This window comes from Heterocephalus glaber, unplaced genomic scaffold, assembly GCF_053883595.1.
Source record: "Heterocephalus glaber isolate CG9 unplaced genomic scaffold, H.glaber_assembly_v1.0 deba00000676, whole genome shotgun sequence".
Lineage (NCBI taxonomy): Eukaryota > Metazoa > Chordata > Mammalia > Rodentia > Bathyergidae > Heterocephalus > Heterocephalus glaber.
In genome coordinates, this window is record NW_028258156.1 from 16,698,288 (window position 1) to 16,723,279 (window position 24,992).

General features: G+C 37.7%; 1 long non-coding RNA gene and 1 pseudogene across 7 annotated transcripts in view; both read right to left on the minus strand.

Moving 5' to 3' along the window:
* The window catches only part of LOC110348128 (uncharacterized), a 1,027,816-nt gene that overhangs the window by 932,187 nt on the left and 70,637 nt on the right, over positions 1–24,992 (minus strand). The gene's annotated exons all lie outside the window — the stretch shown is intronic.
* LOC147829271 (U4 spliceosomal RNA) lies at positions 20,678–20,794 on the minus strand (annotated as a pseudogene).

The following is a 24,992-nucleotide window of genomic DNA, read 5'->3' on the forward strand; positions in this document are numbered from 1 at the left end:
CCTGCAAGCTGAATTCTTTCTTTGTAATAGAATAACAGCACATCAGGATTCATTTACTGTGCATTTTCTCCTGATGTAAAAAGAATTTTCCAATACTGTGGAGTGTGTGTGTAAAAGTAAGCTATGAAAAAAAAAGACTAATACTAGAACCCAGTCCCAACTTCTGTCATAATTCAGCATGCTACCTTGACTTTTTTGTGGAAAGTCTCTTCATTCTTTCTCAGATTGGGTTTTGCTATCCTCAGCCCCACTGGAGGAATGTTTTTTACTTCGTTTTGTTTTGTTTTGAGGTAGTCCCATATCCTGTCACCTCCCTAGTGACCTGCCACCTTTCTCTTTCCCTGGGCATAAATGAAAGCCTCAGCTGCACTTGAAACTCAGATAACTTTCATGACACTGAGTATTGAGCTATTCCTACATGCCCACCTCACCCCCAGGATCCTCCGATCCTACGACCCTCCACCCAAACTTACTCAAAACAAGGGTGAGTCTCATCTGCTTTCAGGTCTGTACCACTGTGTAAGCAGCCTAGAACCTAGTAGGTCCCCAACATAATCTGTCAAATTGGATCAAATTTAGCATTTAAAATACATCTGAAGAAAATCCCCATGTATACATAACATCTTCTAGCTTACATTGTTCCAGTCTGAGGAAATATATCTAAGAACACATTTTAATCTACCTAATCTTATTGTCCCTTCAATCAATATAGTCATTAAAAATAACCATCAGGTTCCCAAAATTACATATTTATATAGAATAATATATATTAATATATAATATATAATTATATATAATAATAATTACATATATATTTTATATATAATCAGAAATCTGTACAGGATCTAAGAACCTATGATTTTCAAATCAATAACCTAGAAATTTTACATAGAAATTCTAGTCTCTGTTCTCAGACTTTTTGTTCTACCTCCTATTCCTTTCCATTCATTACTGAGCAATACGTGCAGTAGATGGAGTGGCTAGAGGACTTTCAGGATATTCTAGACAGAAGAAGAGGCTGACATATTGTTCTAACTGCTATATTGTACAAACTGCATTGTATTTAGAGCTTGCTATGTGTTATTTTACTTAATCTGAAAGCGTAAGTATTAACATCCTTTTTTTACCCATAAGGAAACTGAGTCCCAAGAGCTTTCAGTTACACTGGGTACCAAGCAGAAGGGTCACAATTCAGACCACTTTTTTTCTGACTTTAAAGACTAAATAACTCCTTTTTTTATGACTTTACACAGCAACTAAACTATCTACTTGGCATATTTTTATGGCATGGCTTTTTTTTACTAGTTAGTAAGAAGTAGTTCAAGTACTTTAGTGAGTGCCCAAGTGATGGGCAGACAATAGCTGATCCATATTCTGTTAATAAGGCTTTCAAAATTGCTAGGAGGGACCGCTCCCAGGGCAAAGGAGGTGAGCCATTCCCAGTGCCCAAGAGGAGGCTCCCCGGCCACCATTTCACTGCTCCCAGGGCAGAGGAGGTGAGCAGTGTGGGAGCCAGCAACACCCCACCCCTGCCCCCATAGAAATGAGAAGACATGTAAATAGGCCTCAAAAACAGACTTCTAGATTACCTACACCAACCCCAAAGGGAAGCAATATGGAACAGGCTGATACTCAACCACCTGGATTCCCTGAACTGGCAATAAATGAGGATCTGGAAAAAGTGAAATAAGAAATAATTTCTCAGATAACAGCAGAGATTGTGCTCCTAGTGCTAGACATGATTAATAAATCTAGAGAGGACACAGATTTTAAAAATAGAGGATCTGAGAAACATGATGGAATCCCAATATAGGAAACAAATGGAATCCATAAAACAGATACAAACAGATTTCCAGGAGATTAAAAACTCCATTGAAAGTCTATGCAGCAGAATGAACCAATGTGAGGATAGAATTTCAGATATAGAAGATAAGATTGCAATTAATGACCAGGAAAAGAAAAATTGCTTCAAAATTGTAAGGGATCACAAGAAATCAATCCAGTAGCTGCTAGACAATGCAAAGAAGAGTAACATAAGACTGATTGGAGTCAATGAAGAAACAGGAGAGAGTGCAGATGACATTAAAAAACAACTGTTCACAGAAGTGATGGCAGAAAACTTCCCAAGCAGGGGAAAAGAACTTGACATACAGATAAGTAAGGCATATAGGACTCCAGCTAGCCTTGATCAAAAAAATCTGCATATAGGCATATAATAGTTAGGATTCCAGAAACCCAAAAGAAGAACAAAATTCTACAAGCAGTGAGAGAAAAGAAACAAATCACATACAAAGGAAAGCCCATCAGAATCACAGCAGACTTCTCAATGCAAACCTTCAAGGCAAGAAGAGCTTGGAGTGATGTAATGTATTTCAAGCCCTAAAGGAAAACAGCCTCCAACCCAGATTGATATACCCTGCAAAGTTATCTTTCAAAATTGATGGAGAAATAAGATACTTTCATGACAAAGAGCACCTTAGGAACTTCATGAATACCAAACCAGCACTCAAAAAAATTTTACACACTATCCTAGGAAAAGACAATGAGGATCACAACCCCAGGAAGCCCAGCAGAATGAATCTGTTGGGCGTGACAAATTAAACACAAAGGGGGAGAATCCAACGAAAAGAAAAAGTCATGACAAGGCTTTTAACGCTTTGAACTTCATCTCCCTAATGAGTGTATAATTCAATCTTGTTATTGTGCTGATTAGTATTTTTCTGATTCTAGAGTTGCACACCTTTCCTTGTGCTGTACTGGCTATTCATCATCTTCTTGTGTATACTTTTTAATTGGGTTGTCTATTAATGAGCTGTAAGAGTTCTTTATATATTCTGGTCATAGGTTATATGCATTGTACATATGGTCTGTTTAGGGACTACTTTTCATTTTAATGATCATTTAAAGTTCTAAATGTTGATGGAATCTTATTTATCAATTTTTTTCTTTTATACATCATGTTTTTTGAATCCTAGGAAGTTCTTCCCTACCCTGAATTCATAAACATTTTCCCTTATAATTTCTTCTTAAAGTTTTATAGTTTTAGTCTTTCATATTTAGGTTCATAGATCCTTTCAAGTTATTTTTATGTATGGGAATAAAAGGTTGAGGTTAATTTTTTATATATGGATACCAGGTGTTCTAGTGCTGTTTCCTGAAAACACCATCTTTTCCTCGGCTCTTGAATTGAGTTTATAGTCTATAAAACGTTAATGCTAAATAATCTTTTAAAACTCAGGGAACCATATATGTGTGGTTCTATTTCTAGATTCTCTGTTTTATTCCAATGATCTATATGTCTTTCCTTACACCAACACTGCCTCGATTACTGTAGTTTTAGAAAAAGTCTTAAAATTAGGTACTAAACGTCTCCAACATTTTTTTTTTCTTTTTACTTTTCTAGGTCCTTTGTACTCCTACATAACTTTTAAATTTCAATATCCAATTCTTCATTTATAGCAAGTATACACAGATCTGAATTTTTATATATACCTTGTGTTTTCTAATCCTGCTAAATTCAAACACAAGTTCTAGGGGCTCCTAGAGATTTCTTAGTATTTTCTCTGTAGATGATCATTTCATCTACATATAAAGATTTTCCTTCTGCCGTGCCAATCCTATCCTAACTGTGTCATTTTATTGCCATACTATTTTGGTTTGGGCCTAGGTTTCAAAGTTTAATGGACAAATGAAGAGTAGGCATATCTTCCCTTGTTCCCCACCTTAAGGAGAAAGCATTGTATCTTCTCCATTCATATAAGGCATTCTCACTGGAAGTATGGAGTACATGTCTTTGATCTGTTGAGAAGGTTCTGTTCTACTTTTAGTCTCCTGATAGCTTTTACCATGAACAGCTGTAAAATTTAGTCCAATACTTTTTCTCCAACTAGTGACAGGATCATATGCCTTTTTCCTTTCCTCTGTTAAAATGATGACTTTTGGGGGTGGATCTTCCAATGCTAAACCAACACTGCCATCCCTATAATAAAACGCCTTTCTACATATGGCCAGATCTGACTTCTAATAGTTTGTTTTGTTAAACAAATTTCTATCTATGTTCATACTTTTTTCTTCCATTATCTTTATCCACTTTTAGGATTAGTACAATGCTGATTTCCTAAAATGTGGGGAGAAGTGTTCCTTCTTTTTTCTGCTTTAAATGTTTGATATAATTTATCAGTTAAAATGTATATGAGCCTGTTGTTGTCATATAGGTAGGTTCTCAAGCTAGGAATATTCTTTCTTTAATAGGTGCTATTCAAATTTTATATTTCCTCCAGAGTTGGTTTCATTAATTTGTCTTCCAAGGTACTTCTTAGAAGTTGTCAAATTTATTTCAAAAAAGATTTTTGTAATATGCTTTCTATATCCTTTTAAATTCTTTAAAATCTGTGGTAATGTCTCCTAGATCTTGATATTGTAATTTAAAAAATGTATAATTGATATTGTGTAATAGGAAGTAAAGGTCTAAAGGAGCAGGGGAAGTGGGAGGGGTAGGGGAAAGGAAAGAAGGGAAAAGAAAAAATATGAGAAAAGGAAAAAAATGGAAACAAAGTTTTTGCAAATAGGGAAGAGTGGATAGGGTGAAGGGAGGGCAGGGGAAGGGGAAAAAAATAACAACCAAGATACTCATGTAATGGTACAAGATCCCAATGATGAATGTAACTGTATTTTATACCTAAAATGTACCAATAAACTGAATGGGGAGAAAAATTGCTAGAAGGCAGAATTTTAAATGTTCTAACTACAAAGAAATGATAAATGTGTATGATGATAGATGTGTTAAATACCATGATTTGATTATTACACAGTGTATACATGCATCAAGATGTCATGCTGAACCAAGTGTGGTAACACACACATATAATCCCAGCACTCTGGGAGGCTGAGGCAAGAGAATGTCAAGTTCACGCCCAACCTAGGCAACTCAGCAATTTAGTGAGAGCTTGTCTCAGAAGAAAAAATAAGAGGGGATGGAGGTGGGGATAGAGCTCAGTGCAAAAGCCCTGGGTTTAATCTCCAATACCACAAAAAAATAAAAATAAAAATAAAAAATTACATTGTACTCCATATACAGGTACAATAGTTGTGTGTCACTTTTTAAAAAGTTAAATAAAATAAAATCTCCATAGTGACCTAATCTCCAGAAACATGCTACCAAAAAAAGCAGGAATCTATTCTTTGTGATTGTTTACCAAAGAAAATGGTATTTCAGAGTAAAATTTCCAAGATCAAAGAAGAACTTCTTACAAATATACATTTAAGACCCCTGGTGTGACTTGATTCTTGATTTAGTAATGTACATAAAGAGTGATTCAGATTTGTTTGTTTAGTCTATTTTAAATCACTTTCATTTTGAAAGTTGGCATAGTACTGTTTTCAGCTTGCTGTACTAAAACAACATATATTTCTTCTCACTAGTACATAATCATAGAAAACATTTGCCGAAAGATTTTTATGTATTCAATTTATGTAACAGAGACTATTAGAAGCAATATGTGTGCCTTTGTTGCACCTGCATGGACTAGTAGAAACAAATCTTCTTGCTTTTAGCTGGACCTCTCCCAGCCTCAATTTTTGAACTAGAAAAGCAACCCATGAAACTTGTTCTCTTCCTCTCACTCCTACTTCTTACTCTTTGCACACAATGTTTCTCTTGCCTCAAATATCCCCCTCTACCTCCTTGTTATTATTTGGCTACTTCTTCCTAGTGGTTTTCCCCCTCCTTGGTTTAGTATAAACTTCTTCCCAAGGATCCTTAAACTAGGGTCTATATTTAAGATCTACAGATGTTTCAAGCTACTACAGATAGAATGCTTTTCATTATACTCAGTAATGTTGCTCATCTTATTTCATGTATCTGTTTTTTTCTCAAAAGAGGCACATGCAATAAAAGAGGTTAAGGGAGCCCTTCCTCGAAGGCCCTACAATATCCCAGTCCACTTCTAGATCGCAACACTGTACTTTTGGTTTTGGCCTCCAATGGGTAAATGCCTCCAAACAAGGACACACAGTATTCACACCTGCTACTTGCACACAGAAAGGGCATAAGACAGTTGAGGAAAGGATGGATATAGGACAGGATGGATGAATCACATCAGGTCAGAGCGGTGACCTTAGCTATTTTACACTGCTCAGTATTTCCATTTGACAGTAAAATTAGTGATATAAATTATAATTAAACATGATTTGATTAGAGGAAACATCAAATATTGGATCTAATAGACTAGATAATGATATGATGAAGAGATTAAAGACCCTGAAGATGGTCTGCCTGGCTCTCTATTATTGCTTCTCTAACCCTAATCCTAAATTGTAGCTCCTCTCTAACTATATTAGTCACTTTTCATCACTGAGATATGATAGCTGACACTTGCAATTTAAAGGAAGGTGAAGTTTATTTTGGCTCACAATTTGTAGAAGTGTCAGTTCATGGTACAGTGGCTCCAAGGCAGACAGCATGGTGGAGGAGCAAGTGCCCAAGGCATGACATGGGACATAAATCCTTCCAATCCACACCCCCAGTGGCCCACCTCCTAATAGGAAGCCAGCTAGAAACCTGCATAATCCAATCAACTTCCAAAAGCCCCACCTCTGAGCACATGAGGTTCTTGGGGGACATCTAGATATAAACCATTACACCCACTTCACACCAAGCCTGACCCTGGAAAGGACAAATGTTAACTAAGAGGCCAAACTTGTGAAGTCCAGTTCTTGATGAGCACTGTTCCTCAGTGACTTCTTGGGGTGTCCTTGTGGCTCAGAGCAAAGCCTGGCCCCTTAACTTGACCACTGCTCCCAAAGTTCCTGGATTTCTTTTCTTGGCATCAATTTCTATTTATAACAAATTTTACAATTAAAATAAAGGATTACAGTTAAAAAGATAGAAATGTTTGTTATGTGTGTTATATATTCAAATATTACATTGCATGCACTTGGAGATAGAAGGATTTTTTACAATTAATTTTAAAAGTTAGGCAGGGCTGGGGATTTAGCTCGGTGGTTCCGGCACCTGCCTCACAAGCACAAGGTCCCGAGTTCGATCCGCGGTACCAAAAAAAAAAAGTTAAGCAGGCTGTTCAATATTTTACAGCTATCAAATTGAAGACTCCGGACTTAAACTCAGATCTGCCTGCTCTAAGAGCTAGTCTTTCCTTCCTACAATGAGAGTTTATCTTCTGGGAGAATAGAATTCATCAAAACTGGCAGCTTTAAAACTATCTTGATGTCAATCAGTGTGGTGATCCCTACACACACGACTCAGGTCAGAGTGGCTGTCTTGCACGGAAAAGTTCTTCTTAAGTATGTTGTTCCCTGGCCCAAAAGGGAATGAAAGAGTTCTTTGAGACAGAGGAGACCCATAGTACAAGCCTTATTCCTGCCTGAACTATGTTTTGCCTTAATTTCCAGAAGATATGTACAGAATATCTTAAAAACAATAAGGCAAGCTCCCTGGCACTTCCACATTACAGTAAGTCCCTGACTTAAGAAAGACTTCAGTTCCCAGAGAACATTAATAAGTTGGATTCATTCGTAAGTCCGAAAAAGTGAGTGTTGTACACCTTTGACACAAATATACAATGTAAAGGATAAAAAAACCAAACACAGACACACACACACACACACACACACACACCACAAATACCGTAAATAAACCATTTTTACTTTTACAGTTACCTTAAAAGGCTGGCATCTAGGGTACTGCATGGAGCGAACTGACCAGAAGAGAATTACTAACTGGAGGAGGGAGAGTAGGTAAGAGAAGGTGGAGCAATGTCTACCATCTTTCGGCCTCAGTCCAAGCTCTCAATTATTTTCACATTTGTTTCTGTGGTTATGGCTTTACACTCCTAGCAGTCCCCACCACAGCACCACTGCTTGTCTCTTGCTTCCGGACATCCTGGGCTCTGACTGAGCACGGTACTACTGTGCACTATAGCACTGTACAGGAACCAGACAGCAGCACCACTGTGACAAAGTCCAGCAGACATGTGAGCTACTTCCATGATTTGTTCACATCTGTGATGTTCCTAACATGAGTTCCGTTAATACCTGTGAAAGTTCACAACTCGAATGTTCACAAGTCACGGACTTACTGTACCAGTTTCTTGCTCTCAGACAGTATTTGTTTGCACTCTTCTAGTTCTTAATTCCATTAACTCTAATTCACCATCAACCATTCATTACCTCCCACTCAGAGTACAGATAATCCTTGTTTAACAACCTACCTGTTTAAGGAGTGTTCAGACTTACAACCCATCTCTTTTTTGATACAGTTCTGTACATCTTGTTAATGGAGACTTAATGTCTTATTTTCTGTACAGTACACCTTGTTTATACAGTACTGTAATTTGTACAGTTTAGTACAGTACAGTAGTTTTATGTTCTGTTATATATTACAGTACTGAATGTTAGAGTTATGCAAAAAAGCAAAGTCATCATGTTGGAGTTTCCTTTGACCATTTCTTTATTGTGAATATTGTAATGTACTCACTATATACAATGCCTCATTTAGTGATCAAGTCATTTATCAACCTGGTCTCCGGAACAGAGCTTGGTCTTTAAATGAGGAATGTCTGTACAACAAATCAATTATAAGATGCATCCTACTTCAAATGTGTAAAGATATGAGAAGTGTGCTTCTTGGAATGACTTCAATATTGTGTCTATGATACTGATCTATAATATTGTGTCTATGACCATAATCTACAGGCTGTCCCCATTTGAAGCCTGGCTTTGTGCTAATGGATGTTGGCCTGGCCCACCAGGAAATGGTAGACTTTAGGCACTTCCAGCAATCCTGCCTCCCAGCTACTGGGAAAAGCATCTTAGTAAACTAAACGTGGCCTTGGAAGAGGACTGCAGGTGACAGCTGTTCCTGGCAAAACTGTCAGCAAAGAAGCAGGGGGATGGTGCTTAGACCCAGAAAAGAATATTCAGGGTTCTCTGGGAGGAGCAGCAACAGCAGCCAACACTGGACACATTTGATGCATAACTAAAACAAGGATTTATATTCTTCTCATCATAACCACATGTCCTATATCTAAGGTAATCTTGAGTATGTTTTGGTCTAAAACAAAGATCATTCCATGAATTATCAGATAATTATTAACAGCCTATAATTGATATTAATATATCAATTATATTTAATTTACATTGCATTTACAAATTAATTTTCTTTTTTTCTGGTTCATAATTAATGTACATTCTTAATGAACAGCATGTAGTTTTTTGGATTATTTTTAGGATAATCTCTTTGCCTGTTTTGTTGTAGCTCCGGATATAAGTTGCCTTGCTTCCTACAAAGTAGCTACACAGCATATATCACTGCTCAAATCTGAGTAGTCATTTAAATTCTGAGAATGTGCTATGAACATTTTTTAACTTGAAGGATGTCGAAATGATCTATTTCAGTTCATCACCAAGGGGTGTGTGGGATTTGGCATCAGGGCGTAGAGACTTATTAAAGACTCTTTCCTTCAGTGGTATTGAATGGTGTGCCTATAATTCTCCAGCCTGGAGGCAGAGTGTAGCAAGGCTAAAACCAGGCAAATGTGTGGCATTAGTTCCAAAGACAGTTCAGTTGGATCTAAGAGGCAAAGATAAAATCAAATGGCAAAGCCAAGGTCAATTAGAGAGGAAGGCTAGAAGACAGCATTTAATAAAGGAACAGAGTTAATAAAAACTGGATGAAACCCAGAATTAAATGACAAAGCAGGAAATCCCCATATAGAAAGACTATCCACCTTAATTTTGGCAGAGTAACTTGATGGTGTAAGGTTCCTTTAAGATGTAAAAAGACACTTCCTTGATTACTCAAGGCAGGTAGAGAATTCACAAGCCACTATCTAGGCTAGGATATGGCAACCTTTGTACTTGTCTGGTGCACTCTGAGTCTTCTGTGAAGTTTGTACTTCTCTTATCTCTAAAACATGGTGATTCAGGATCCTGTCAGTGCAGTTTCATGGAAACACCATATACCCAGCATGCAAACACTACAGCCAATTTTCCTGAAGAATCACCAATTAAAGAACTGGGCCCTATCTCAACATTGACTTCTTGTAATTTTTCTTTAGCTCACTATCACTATTAAACATCATCTATTTAATAGTGCAGGGAAGAATTTTCAAAAAGTATTGAGAATGTAGGTCACTGTCTGTCATCCCAGTTTCTCAATGACTCAATTATCTGACATTTACTTAGTGCCCTTTGAAAGACAACAATCGTGCCAGCTGCTGGCTGAAGGGGAATTTTCTAGTCGCACTTAAATAGACTGTTTATCTTCGTTAGCTCTTTGTTAGGATTCACTCTGGACAATCGTGGAGGCTGTCTTGCATCCAGTTCTAAAGTAGTCTTATTCCTGTTTTGTGTGCTTTTAATGTCTGCTTAGCTGGTATCTTTTTGGCTTTATTTCTTTGGTGTTTAAATTTTTCATTTATATTATCAGTGTATTTTAATACAAGTCTTTCTCTAAATTTAATACTTTTATATTTTTCTATTCCAAATTTATAACTACCACCTATGTGCAACTCACTTCCACTATACATCCTCATTTCAGAAAACAGCACATTCATTTCTTAACTAGGATTCATATCAAATTTGAACACCATTGCTGGTGTACTATAGAAGTTGTTCTTTCCTTTGCATGAAATACAGCACATTCTCAGGCAGAATGTTTGAATGCTAAGATGTGGTAGTTAATTAACAATTTCCTTATATAACATTTACCATTTGTAAATGGGGCGGTGGGGTAGTGTTGGGGATCAAACTCAGGCTTGTGTATATGCTAAATAAGAGCTCTACTACTGAGCTACATCTCCAGTAATTTTTTTAAATGCCTAACAGTCTATATTGAGTGATTTTTTTTCTGGATCATTAAATCATATATCTTCTACCACTGCACAGGAAAAAAAATGTAGAAGTGACTAATAATAGAGATTTCTACTAAAAGCATGAAGGTTAACAGAGTTTTCTATATATGGTTGTATAGATTTCAGACTTTAAAAAGGTACTTAACAGTCTTCCATTTTTGAAATTTCATCTGTTGTTAAGGTTGAATCAGATTCAAAAAACAAAAAAAAATTTTAATTGGAAAACAAGGAAAGGAAAACACATACCCATTCCCTTCTTCCCTTTCCTTTCCTGGAATTAATATGAGAAAATGAAAAAATGGAAACAAAGTCTTTGTAAATAGGGAGGGATGGAGGGGTTGAAGGGAGGGTAGGGGAAGGGGGAAAAAATAAAAAAGAAAAGAAAAGAAAACCACATACCCAGAACTGTGGGGAAGAACAGTAATCAAATTCCCTATGAGAATTCCTGGCACATAACCCTTAACAATGCTTTATAAAACTCCTCCATGTCCCACCCCTTCTCCACTTACATTTTGTTTTGCATTCTTAGATATTAAGATGTATCTGTAAGTAGCCCTCTATATATGGAGGTATACAGATAGGTAGAGATAGAGATTTCTTACCCACTTCCCCCTTTCCCCTGGTACCAAGTCCTAAACCCAAGAAAACTTGAGCTACATGCCCAGCCTATTTTCTTTTTTTTTTCTTTTCTTTTCTTTTGAGTCAGGGTCTTGCTAAATTGCCCTGCTCTAGCTAGCCTTGAACACACAATCCTCCTGCTTCAGCTTCCCAAGTAGCTGGGAATACAAGCATGTGTCACCACATCCACCTGAAAATGACAATTTTAAATACTGTTCTGGCTGCTGTATGTGATATATGAAAAGAGGTATTTTGTTAAGCTAGTTTTCCATGGCAGCCTTATTTCTAAACATAGCATTATCTTTATTTTGTACTTAGTATATGAGAAGAACTGCTAAGTATGTACCATCCTGCAAAATGTGTTCCCACTTTAGGGTCATTGCATTTGTTCTCTTGGTCTGGGATGCTCTTCCTCAACTCTGTCTCTGCCTCCCTTAAAATTTTAGCCTTTCCTAGGAACATATCAAAAGTAGAACTCTCAACCTATCTATAATTGTCACACCAATCTGTTTGTTTCTTTCAAAACATTCTTCCAAATCTATACTTAAGTTATTCATTTAGTGGTTAGCTGGTACATATATGTCTACCTTCCCAGTCATCCAGTAGAAGTTCCATGAGAACAAGAACTTTGCCTTAGACACCTGTGAATCCCTTACCCTGGTACGTAATAAATGCTCCAAAAATATAGATAAGGCAAATGTATGAATGTTTTATAAACGTTGTCCCATTTAATCCTTTAAACAATCTCTCTTGTGGAATCATATCAAGGAACTGAAATTCAAAATGAAGAATCTTGCCTGAGGTTACATGAGCATCAAGGCAGCACAGAATAAACCCATACCCTTAATCCTTAGGGGGTTTCTTCCCTCTTGTACTGTGTGATAGTCAGTTTTTTGTCACTGTGACATGTACCTGAGATAAAGGAAGAAGAGTTTATCTTGGCCCACAGTTTCAATCTATGGTCAGTTGGCTTTGTTGCTTCGAACCAGTGGCAGCACAGTACATCATGGTGGATGCATGTGGTAGAGGCCTGTTCACCTCAGGGCAGCTGGGAAGCAAAGAGACAGAGAGGAAGGGGCTTGGGTCCCAACATCCCCTTCGAGGGCACGCCCCCAGTGGCCTAGCTTCCTTTCACAGGGCACCACATCCTGAAGGTTCCACCACAGCCCAATAATCAGCGCCACGGGCTGATGAGCAAACACATAGGATACTGGAGGATATTTCCAAGCCAAAGCACACTAATTTCACTTCATAATGCTATCATTTTTCCAGTACCTGAACAAGAAATCTGAAATCCACTGCAGTCCTTCTTTTCTATAGCACTTCTGCCCGAATGTTACCATCTGGCTGGTGGGTTCTTCTCTCAAGCCAGAAATAATTACAAGGTAGGGAGTCAAAAGAGAACTGAGCAAAAGTATTTATTGTAGAACAAAAGCAGAAATTAGCATTTATTAGAAAGCAAAAGTAAAAGGCCCCCAGGTTATTGAACCCAGAAGGGGACCAGAGCAGGTTGCCACTGGGACTTTTTGTCTAGGGGGTTTATACACAAAAATGTTTATTTCTCAGCCAAAATTGAGGTCAACTTATGGGGTTACAAGCAGAAAGTGGGACCTATAAGTGGGCCTATAGAGCTGGGAGTATGTAGCAAGTGTACTTTTGCAACCACTATTAATTGTAACTTTTCTAAAATTAGCAGAACAAAGATTCTTTAGAGAACTATGGATATCTTGTTTCTGGGCAAGAAAATCCCACGCATCTAACGAGGTCTTTTTTTCTTGCCTCTGGCACCCCGACCTTGGCCATTGTGTCCTTCACAGAATCTTCCCCTGCTGCCTGTCATGTCTGAGGAACGCTCTTTGCCAGAACACTCTCCACACTCGCCTCCCCTCACAGGCCAGTGTCACTCTGAGAAATCTTACCTTCCCACAGGGCCCCACTCAATCCAGTATACACCATGTTTTACCGAAATTGATTGCTCAGATCACTACTAGGTGCATCTTTTAGGAAAATGATACCCAAACCTTAGAAAAGGGAATCTAAGCCTGATCACGCCTGCAGAGGGTTTGTGATTCATTCTCCCCAAGTCTTGTTAGCTCCCTACTTTATTCCCCCCTTGATTATGTTCTCCATCTGCTGGTGGAGGAGGGACGTGGGCTTTTGCTATCTCCCTGTTTCACTGACAGTTGGCTCCCAAGATCACTGATCCTCCAGACCTAGTTTCTTCTTCATCTTTGTCAGCACAGCCACAGTTTTGGCCCTTACCATTTTTCATCACTATTACCCTTTTGTCTCCCAACTGGGTGACTTCTTTCCTCTTCTACACTTCCACCAAGATGATTAGACTGACGTAACATTTCATTCTTCTGCAGAAATCGCACAGAGGCTTCCCCACCTTCAGACAGAATTCACACTCATCAGCTTTCCATAAAACTATTTGAGGTCCTATTTCTGCTTTCTTTTGTGCTCACTTCCATGGCTGCCTACATTAGAATGCATGCCAGTGCCTGGGACACTAGCATTCTTCCATATCCCTGTGTTTTTATATATGTTTGGTCTGAGTCCTGAAGGATGTAAGATGTGAACAGACACATTTTTTTTTTTTTTGCTTAAATTCTTTTATTAGTATTTTGGGTATACAATATGTTTACATTCATCATTGGGTACTTGTACCTGTACATGATGTATCTTGGTTTTTATTTTTTCCCCATTCCCTGTGCTCCCTTCCCTATTTACAAAGACTTTGTTTCCATTTTTTCCTTTTCTCATAATTTTTCCTTTCCTTTCCCTTTCCCTTTCCACTTCCCCTCCCCTTTTGGACCTTTTCTTCCTATTTCAAATTATCAATTATTCATTTTAATCATTTTAATCCTTATTTACACATTCAGTTTCTCACACTAGAGAAACTATTCGGTATTTACATGTGTGTCCTATTTATTTCACTTAAGAGTATGGCCTCAATACTCTTAAGCACTATAAACGTCTCTAGTTTCTTGTTCTTTATGGCTGAGTAGTACTCCATTTTATTTTTTAAAAAAACACATCTTTTTTTTTTTTTTTCGGTACTGAGGATCGAACTCGGGTCCTTGCGCTTGCGCATCAGGCAATGAAACCACTTAGCTAACTCCCCGGCCCAAAAGCACATCTTTATCCATTTTCCAGTTGATGGGCACTTGCGCTGTTTCCAAGATTTAGCCATTACAAACTGTGCCAATATAAACATGGGTGCACATATATTGCTGTGGTATGATTCTTTTAATTCTTTTGGGAAGATACCCAGCAGGAGAATAGCTGGGTCAAATGGGACCTCTAGTCCTAGTTCTTTGAGGTATCTCCATACTGATTTCCACAGTGGTTGCACCAGTCTGCACTCCTACCAGCAATGGAGAAGGGTTCCTTTCTCCCCACACCCCGCCAGCATTTGTTATTGGTTGATTTCTTGATAGCAGCCATTCTTTGTGGGGTGAGGTGGAATCTCAGTGTTGTTTTCATCTGCATCTCTCGAATGACCAGTGATGTTGAACATTTTTTCATATGTTTATTTGCTGCTTTTAGTTCTTTGTCTGAGAAATGTCTGAACAGACACATTTTGAAGGCTCAACTGATCTAACCCACAAATGGCAGTCACCACTAAGCTAAGTCACAGGGCCCTGCTCTGAACGCCCACAAAATGCTGAACAAGCCTCAACATGATGACATCTGACAGTGTCCAGTAACTGTCACATTTGGTTGTCTTTTTTGTTTTTTCATTTCATTCCTTTTTATCTGGCTTTCCTTTATAGATTTTCTCAGGGTATGTGCTTCACAGTACCTGGAATATTATACAGAAGTTATTTGCTGGAACAATGCTTCAAAGAGGAAATGTATTTCTAAACATGATGGCAACCAAATTCAATAAAGAAAAAAAGTGCAATATGAATTGTAACCATTAGTTTTTTAAAGTGCCAAGAGTACTGTCCAGGAAGCAGAGCATATTCTGTTTCTGACTCTGGCACCGAAGAACTCTCTGGGGAGATGGTGGGTCCTCTTCATTGCATCAACCCAGCCCACAAAAGAGCTTCAAAGTACTGTGCTCAGTGCCATAAAAGATACAAGCATGAATAAGACATCCTGCTTTGTAAGGGCTTTGCAAACCAATAGACTAACATCATTTTCCAAAGGAATTCATATGAACCCTATGACTTCTTTTTACTCCAGAAATGACTCACAAATTTATCTGAACTCATTTGACTTGGTCCTTATTTTCAGCTAGAAATTGTCTAGAAATACCCAATCACCTCCAATCATTGATTCCCTTTTTTTGTCATAAAACTTCTTGAAGACCTATTTCAAGGATTTTCTTATTTGAAGAGAAATTTCTTGCTCATAAATTCAGTGGCTGCTTAAATGCATACTTTAATTTTTTAATTTTTTTTAAAACTCTCTGAGTTTGAACCTGCTTTAGAAAAACCTCTTACTTATACTCATCAAATTCTATTTTGTAGATTTCTGATATTCATAATGCTATATATAAATTTTAAATAGGGATTCCTAGAGAGCAATGCCAACCAGCTGAACTGCTCAGGGGACACCACACTACAAATAAAAAGCAAGGTGGAATTTTTTTCTGGTGGGTCTGGAATTATTTTGCCTTGCCTTTGTCCAAGTTTCCATGGAAACTTCTCTCCTGGAAATGAGCAGTTCTTCAGAGCCCTTGTCCTGAATGTAAGCAAAAGGCAAACCTGATTCTCTGATCCATTTTAGTGCTGTCACAGGTTGCAACAACCAAGAAATAATTGTTATATTCATTAGGAAGTCAGTCATGAAAATAAGAATAATGGGAAAACAATGGTTTGGATGATATCTTTAATCTTCCTTGTGCTTTTGGGTAAATAAGATGTAGGAATATACGGGCTTCTCACTGCCTGCATGAAATAAAGAACAGTACAATAGCAGTAAGATTCAAAGACACCAATAATCAGCCCAAATCTTTGCTTTATCCTAATGACGTGAGTGAAAGTAAATGTTTCCAAATAATATAAGCGATTCAGAAAACACTGTGTCAGCTTCAAGAAACAACTCAGGAGAAAAATCCCACCTTAAACCAAGATACAAGTAGTAAAGATTATGTTTCTAGTTCAGAAACAATTTGATACTGCTGCATGCGAGTAGGACTCATGGAGCAGGACTTGCCAAGGGGAAATGTTAGGAGAGTATAGTTCCAATAATTACACCTGATGCACAGATGTTCCCAAAATTTATGGAGAAACAATAAGGGAAAGGAAAATGCCAGGTTTCTGGATAGTGGAAGAAAGGGAAGCAATGTTTCCTAATAGTGTGATATATGTCTTGTACTGGGCTGCCAGCATTATTTAAGGGTGTGCTGGGTACAGCGAAGGAGGATGGCACCAGGGTAAACAGTAGAGAAATAGTTCTTCCCTCAGGAAGATATCTCCCTTCAGTAAACATAGGGATGTAGCTCAGTGGAACAGCATTTCCTTAACACGTATGAGGGCTTGGGTTCAGTCATCATCAACAACAAGATACACATTATCAACTAATATTGAATACAGTTTTCAGGTGTCTTACTTCTGTCAGAATCTTTTGGTTATTCCTGTGATGACATTTCTCTGAGGTCTGATTTGAAAGGAATCAAACTTCCTTGTGCATGAAAAGCTTGAGGAAGGGATGAAGTTTCAGTCACTCTAATATGACCTCGAACTCTCCCAGCTCTCTAGAAATAAAATCTTTCATAAGTTCTAGTTTTGGGGGCAGTTTTTTTCCTCCTTTCTTAGTACTGTAGGCTTTGTAACCTTAGAGGTGCCCCCTACTGTGTCTGTCTCACTGTAACAATAAGGAACAGCCATGGGCTGGGTCTCTAAACTGTGCTGCACTATCCACTCTGGTGACACGTGGTGTGAACACCTTGTGCAATGTGAACAAACACTGTCCTCAACTGAGGAGTGCTGCCATCACCCCAAGTTAGGCACACAGTGGATGGAAAGGCTGCTCTGGCCCTCCCGTTTCAGAAGCAAAGAAAGAAAGAAAGGAAGGAAAGAAAGAGGGGGCGGGGAGAGAGAGAAGGAAGGAAGGAAGGAAAGAAAGAAAGAAAGAAAGAAAGAAAGAAAGAAAGAAAGAAAGAAAGAAAGCAAGCAAGCAAGCAAGCAAGCAAGCAAGCAAGCACTGGAAGAATAAAGCTCCACCTCCTTTCTTTAGATCTTCTTGGTTTAATTTACTTCCATCTTTACGTAGCACCTACACAAATGCTAAGAGCTGCTCCCTGTATGAAGTGAATCAAGGCACTCAGTCTGCTTTTCAGCGGGAAGACAGATGTAGCAACAGGTAATGTCTGCTAGTTGCGGAACAGACCTCTCCTCCATGCCTCTGAACCATGAAGCCCCTTTCCCACTCCACTCCACCCTCAAAAACATAGAAAACAGCTTTTTTTCCCATGAGAATTCAATTGGGAGAAAACTACAGAAAGCATCAATGATATATAGGCACTGCAATGACCAACTACCTCTAACTCGTGACCCCCTCATTTCATATATATTTTCTGAAAAAGTCCCATAGTCTCCAAATTTATCTACCCGGACATCCAACTGTGGACCAAAGGTTAATGAGGTTTCTTGACTCTTAGTCTCTCATTCTAGAGATGAACATTAGGAAAACAATGAGAATCCTCAAATTCTTTTGTTTTTATTTTTTAATATATTTTAATATAACACAAGCAGATATTTAAAAAGAAAATATAAAGCCACTTTATGAATGAACAATTTTTCATAACAAAAATTATTAGCAAAGAGCAATGGTAAATTCACTGTGCATCATGATCTAAAAAGAATATATTTTCATTTGCTAATCTCTCAGCTCATTTCCTAATAATACTGTACCTTTTTTTTCCTTAAAACATTTTAAGTATTCACAGAGTATCTTATATTCTGTAGAATTTTGAACAATTTCTTCCTATTTCACTGTATTTATTATTTTCTTGGTCTTTAGTTTCACTTTCAATATCTCACACCAGAGAGACAATGCAATATTTACACATGTGTGTTCCGTTTATTTTACTTACAACAATGTTCTCAAGGTGCATCCATTTACCTATAAATGTCTCAAGTTTATCTGTCTTTATGGCTGAATAGTAACCAATTATATAAGAGTCTCACATCTTTTTTATCTATTCATCAGTTGATGGGCATTTGGGTTGTTTCCAAGATTTAGCTACTACAAACTCTGCCATTATAAACATGGATGCACATATATTGCTGTGGTATGGTTCTTTTAATTCTTTGGGGAAGATCCCCAGCAGGGGAATAGCTGGGTCAAATGGGACCTCTAGCCCTAGCTCTCTGAGGTATCTCCATACTGATTTCCACAGCAGTTGCACCAGCCTGTACTCCCACCAACAATGGAGAAGGGTTCCTTTCTCCCCACACCCCACCAGTATTTGTTATTGGTTGATTTCTTGATAGCAGCCATTCTTTCTGGGTTGAGGTGGAATCTCAGGGTTGTTTTCATCTGCATCTCTCAAATGACCAGTGATGTTGAACATTTTTTCATGTATTTATTTGCTATTTCTACTTCTTTATCTGAGGAGTGTGTATTCATCTCAGATGGCCATTTTTGAATTGGGTCTTTAAATTTGGGTTGGACTGATTTTTTCAATTCTTTATATGTTCTGGATATTAATCCTTTGTCAGAGGAACTGCTGGCTAGAATTTTTTCCCACTCAGTGGGTTGTCTCTTCACTCTGTTGGTGACTTCTTTTGTTGTGCAAAAGCTTTTTAATAAGATGAGGTCCCAGTTGTTGGTTCTTTATAGTATTTCCCATGAAGTCTGGGTTTTGTTCATGAAGTCTTTGCCTACTCCTATGTCCTCAAGTGTTCTACCTATTCTCTCTTCCACCAGATTTAGTGGTTCTGTTTTAATATTTAGATCTTTGGTCCACTTTAATTTTACTTTAGTGCACGGTGAGACATGGGTCTAGTATTAATCATTGGCATGTAAAAAGCCAGTTTTTCCAGCACCATTTGTTAAGGCTATCTTTCTTCTAGTGAACATTTTGGCCCCTCTGTCGAAGATAAGGTGGCCGAGTGTGTTTGAGGTTATTTCTGCATCTGCTAGTCTGTTCCATTGATCTTCAGGTCTGTTGTTTTGTTTTGTTTTGTTTGCCAGTACCGTGCTATTTTTATCATAGAAGCTCTGTAGTATAATTTCAAGTCAGGGATTGTTATGCCTCCTGCTTTGCCTCTGTTGCCCAGAATTGTTTTTGCTATTCTGTTTCTTCTAATTCCAAATGAATTTTAGGATTGATTTCTCTAGTTCTGTGAAATATGCTAATGGTATTTTGATTGGAATTGTGTTAAACCTGTATAACAATTTTGGGAGTATAGCCATCTTCTCTATGTTGGTTCTTCCTACCCACAAGCAAGGGATATCTTTCCATTTTCTGATATTCACTTCAATCTGCTTTTTTGAAGTACTGTAATTTTCATTGTAAAGATCTTTTACTTCCTTTGTGAGATTGATTCCTAAGTATTTCATTTTTTGATGCTATTGTGAATGGTATTGTTTCACTAATTTCTCTCTCTGTGAGTTTGTTATTTGTATACAGGAATGCTTTTTTTTTTTTCTTTGAGTGTTGACTTTGTGTCCAGCTATGCTACTGAATTTGGTTATTAAATCTACAAGTATTTTGGTCGAATTTTGGGGGTCTTGTATGTAAAGTATCATGTCATCCACAAATAATGACAATTTGACTTCTTCATTTCCTATCTTATTCCTTTTATTTCTTTCTCTTGTCTGATTGCTCTGTTTAATGTTTCCAAAACTATATTGAATAGGATTGGTGATAGTGGACATCCTTGTCTTGTCCCTGATTTTAAGGGGAAAGCTTTCAGTTTTTGACCATTTAATATGATGTTAGCTGTTGGTTTCTCATAGATGGCTTTTATCAGATTGAGGTAAAGACCATCTATTCCAATTTTCTATAGAGTTTTTAGCATGAATGGTTGTTGGACTTTGTCAAATGCTTTTTCTGCATCTATTGAGGTGATCATGTGATTTCTGTCTTTGGCTCTATTGATATAGTGTATTACATTTATTAATTTGTGTTGAGCCATCCCTGTATCCCTGGGATGAATCCTACTTGTTCATGGTGTATAATCTTCTTGATGATTTGCTGCATTCTGTTTGCCAATATCTCACTGAGGATTTTTGCATCTACATTTATTAGGGAGATTGGTCTGTAGTTATCTTTTTTCAATTAGCAATAATCACACCTCAGATAAACCTCATTGGCTATGATACTGCCACTTTGCAAAGCTGTGGTTCTCTTTTTTTGGTTGGGTCTTTCTTGGGTTTTGTTATCAAGATAATACTTGCTCTCAGGAATGATTTTGAGAGTACTGTTTCCCTTTCAATTTAATTGAAGAGTGTGAAGAGTAGTGGCATTAGATCTTCTCTAAATTTCTTGTAGAACTCAGCAGTGAGACCATCAGGGCCTGGGCTTTCCTTTGTTGATAGGTTTTTAATTATATTTTTAATTTCATTGACTAATATTGGGTTATTTAGAATTTTTACATCTTCATGATTCAGCTTTGGTAATTCATACGTATCTAGAAATCTGTCCATTTCTTCTGTGTTTTCCATCATATTAGAGTACAGGTTCTCAAAGTAGATGTTGATGATCTTCTGGATTTCTACAGGATCCATTGTGATTTCACCCTTTTCATTCCTAACTTCATGAATTTGGGTCTTTTCTTTCCCCTTTTATGATAAAGTTGACTAAACGTTTATTAATATCATTTAATCTTTCAAAGAACAATCTCTTTGATTCATTGATTCTTTGCATTGTTTTCTTAGTCTCAATTGCATTAATTTCTGCTCTGATCTTTATAATTTCCTCTCTTGTAGAGCTTTGGGCTTGACTTCTTCCTATTTTTCTAGACATTTGAGGTTCAGCATTAGGTTATTTGAGCTCACCCTGTTTTCCTGATGTGAGAATTTACTGCTCTGAATTTTCCTCTTAGGACTGCCTTCATTGCATCCCATAGGTTCTGGTATGTTGTATCAGCATTATCATTTAATTGTATATACTGTTTAATTTCTTCTTTAATTTCATTTGTGACTCATTGGTTGTTCAGGAGGGTATTATTTAATTTCCATGTGTCTATGCAGTTTTTGTGGATTTTTTTTGCTGTTGATTTCCAGGTTCACTGCATGGTGGTCAGATAATATGCATGGCATGATTTCAATTCCTTTGCATTTACTTAAGCATGTTCTATGGGTTAGTATGTGGTCTATTTTGGAGAACATCCCATGTGTAGCTGAGAAGAATGTGTATTCCAATGTTTTGGGGTGGAACACTCTGTAGACATCCACTAAGTCCATTTGTTCACAAGTCTGGTTCAGTTCTGATATTTGTTGATTTTTTTTGTCTAGTTGATCTATTTGTGACAATGGGGTATTGTCACCATTACTTTAATCCCTCATTACAGTCATATTAGTGCTTACTTGATTTTTCATGTCCATTAATATTTGTTTTACATAGTTGGGTGCACTGGTATTTGATGCATATATATTTATGATTGTTATCTCTTCCTCTCAGATTGTTCCCTTTACAAGGATGTAGTGACTTCTTTGTCTCTTTTAATCAGTCTTGGCTTGAAATCCACTTTGTCTGCAAATAGTATAGCTACTCCTGCTTTTTTCTGGCTTCCTGACATGTGAAGTATTGTTTTCCACCCTTTGACTTATAATCTATGAATTTATTTTTGGGTTAAATGTGTTTCCTGTATGCAGCAAATTGTTAGCTCTTATTTCTTGATCCATTCTTCCATTCTGTTTCTTTTGATTGGTAGGTTGAGTCCATTTACATTGATGGTTATAATTGAAATATATTGGCTTGTCTTTGTCATGTTATTAGCCTGTTGTTGGTTTCCTGTATTTCCCCTCTGTTTAATTGCTTGCCTTGCCTGGTGGCTTGTTTCTATTGATGTTCTTGGATTGTGGTCTTCATTGTCTCTTCCTAAAATATCCCTTAGGGCATTTTGTAGAGCTGGTTTAGTGCTCATGAATTTCTTCAGTTTTTCTTTGTCATGGAAGTATCTTATTTATCCATTGAATTTGAAAGATAGTGTTACAGGGTACGTCAATCTGGGTTGGAAGTTGTTTTCTTTCAGAACCTGGAATACTTCACTACAAACTCTCCTTGACTTTTTGCATTGAGAAGTTTACTGGAACTCTGATGGTCTTACCTTTGTATGTGATTTATTTCTCTAACAGCTTTTAGTATTCTGTTCTTGTACTGAATTTCTGAGATCTTGATAATTATATGTCTTGGTATGGATTTATTTTGATCGTGGCCCATTGGCATTCTGTATGCCTCACTTATTTCCATATCAAATTCTTTTTCCATGTTGGGAAGTTTTCAACCATTACGTCTTTGAACAGGCTTTGCATTCCACTATCTCCAACTCTCTCACTGACCCCAATCAATCTAATATTGTTCTTCTTTGCGTCATCTTGCAATTGTTGAACTGATTTTTCATGGTCCCCTTTTTTTTTTTTTTTTTTTTTTGGTACCGGAGATCGAACTCAGGTCCTTGCGCTTGTGAGGCAGGCGATGGAACCACTGAGCTAAATCCCTGGCCCTCTTGCCATTTTTAAGGTATCTTTCTTTTCATGGTCATTAACTGCATTCCTGTCTTCTAGTTCAGAAATTCTGTCCTCTCCTTCATTTAATCTATCATGTATACTTTCAATGGAATTTTTAATCTCCTCAAAGTCTGTTTGAAAGTTTCCTAAATTCTATTTCTTTCCTATGTTGGCCATTCAAGTTTTCCATCATTTATGTCCTCTGTTTTTTTTATCTGTACTACTCTAGGTTCATTGAGCTTGTCTTTCATTTTGATCATTTCTTTTTTTACTTTAGAGATTATTTTCTCTATAACTGCAGGTATTTGTTTTCTTATTTCTGCTTCTATCATCTCAGAGAAATCAGGTGGGTGACTTCTGATTTCCTCTATTGCATTGTCTCCTGGGCTTGTCTTAGGTAGGCTGGAGGTCTGGGATTACATTTTGCTTCTGTATCTTGTCATTTTCTGTTTTTTAATTTTATTTTATTTTCTGTGTTGATGCTTATAAATTTCTTATGGCAGAGAGCTTTATCACTAGTATCAACGTTTCTCTAGGAAATATCTATTTTTCAGAGATGTCTTATGAGAATATGTGATTCTTGGTCTTTGGGTCTGTCCCAAGATCCTACCTTCTCAATTTATTAAGAATCAGAAGTTGCTATTTATTTGACTCAGCACACAGTCCTTCCATACTGGTCTATGGTGGTGGTTATGGCCCCAGACAAGCTCAGTGTTGTCTTACAAGGGAGAACAACTAATTACAACCAGTAGAACATCCTGGATAAAGTAGTACAATTAGAAATATCAGTAGCCTCAAGCACAGCCTAGAAATTTACAAATTGTGGTAACTATCAATTTGGTACCTTTAACCATGGGAACAAGATCTACAGTTATATAACACAACCCAACATAAACCCCGAGCTTGTATGCAATGAGCTTCCCCTTAGTGGGGTGATTTGGTAGGATCCTTGGTAGGAGGGAACTGAAGAGAAATACTGGCCAAAACAGAGATAGATGAAGGAAAATGTAGTAGATGAAAGTCTGAAGGACAGAAGATGATCACCCAAGGTTTGGGTAACTGGACAAGAGAGCAGGAGAGAAAGCATGAAGGATAAAGCATAAGAATATTGAAGTGAATCAGGAAGACAAGAGATGATTTTCACTCACATGAAAATATCATAACCATAGAGAGATAGTTGAGGAGAGAAGGAGGATGAGTAGAACAGGATAAATATAAAGGTAAAAACTTGAAAAAAAAGAAAAAACAGACAGAAAGAGGAAAGAAAACCAACAGAGAAAGAAAAGAAAAATAAAAAATAAAATTCCTCTGGAGACCACAGTTCTATGGTAGTGTCCTAGGTGGGTAGTATCCCAGAATCATGCTGTATTTCCCTGCCAAGTTAGGTAGAGTTTGATCTTGTGGGAGCTGAGGCCGTTCTTGAGCCAGCAGCTTTTTGGATGTCTCTCACTGGTCCACCCAAGCCTCCTTTCCGTGAGTTGCTGTGGCACTTTCAGGCAGGGTCAGCCCAAGGCTGCTCTCAGTTCCATGTATAGCTGGCTCCCCTTGGTTGCGCAGTCTTTGCAGTCTCTTCTGTTTCACCCCCGCTGGCCCTTCTCTGTCCTGTCCAGATGCGCCTGGGGTGGGGGACTGCTGCTTGGTTCTGCTCAATCTTCTATTCAATGGGCGTTGCCAAAAGCCCGCACACATCTGCATTTTTCTCTCAAGCCACTGGTCACAACTCACTTTTTTCATCTGCGCTGTGGTCCCAACAACCACTGCTGTCGGCTGTGTCTTATTACAGTGGCTCTCTTTGCTCTCTCCGTGAGCTTTGATGCTAAACATCAACCCTAGGAGAGGCCCTCCCTCTCCCTCTCTGCTGCTCAC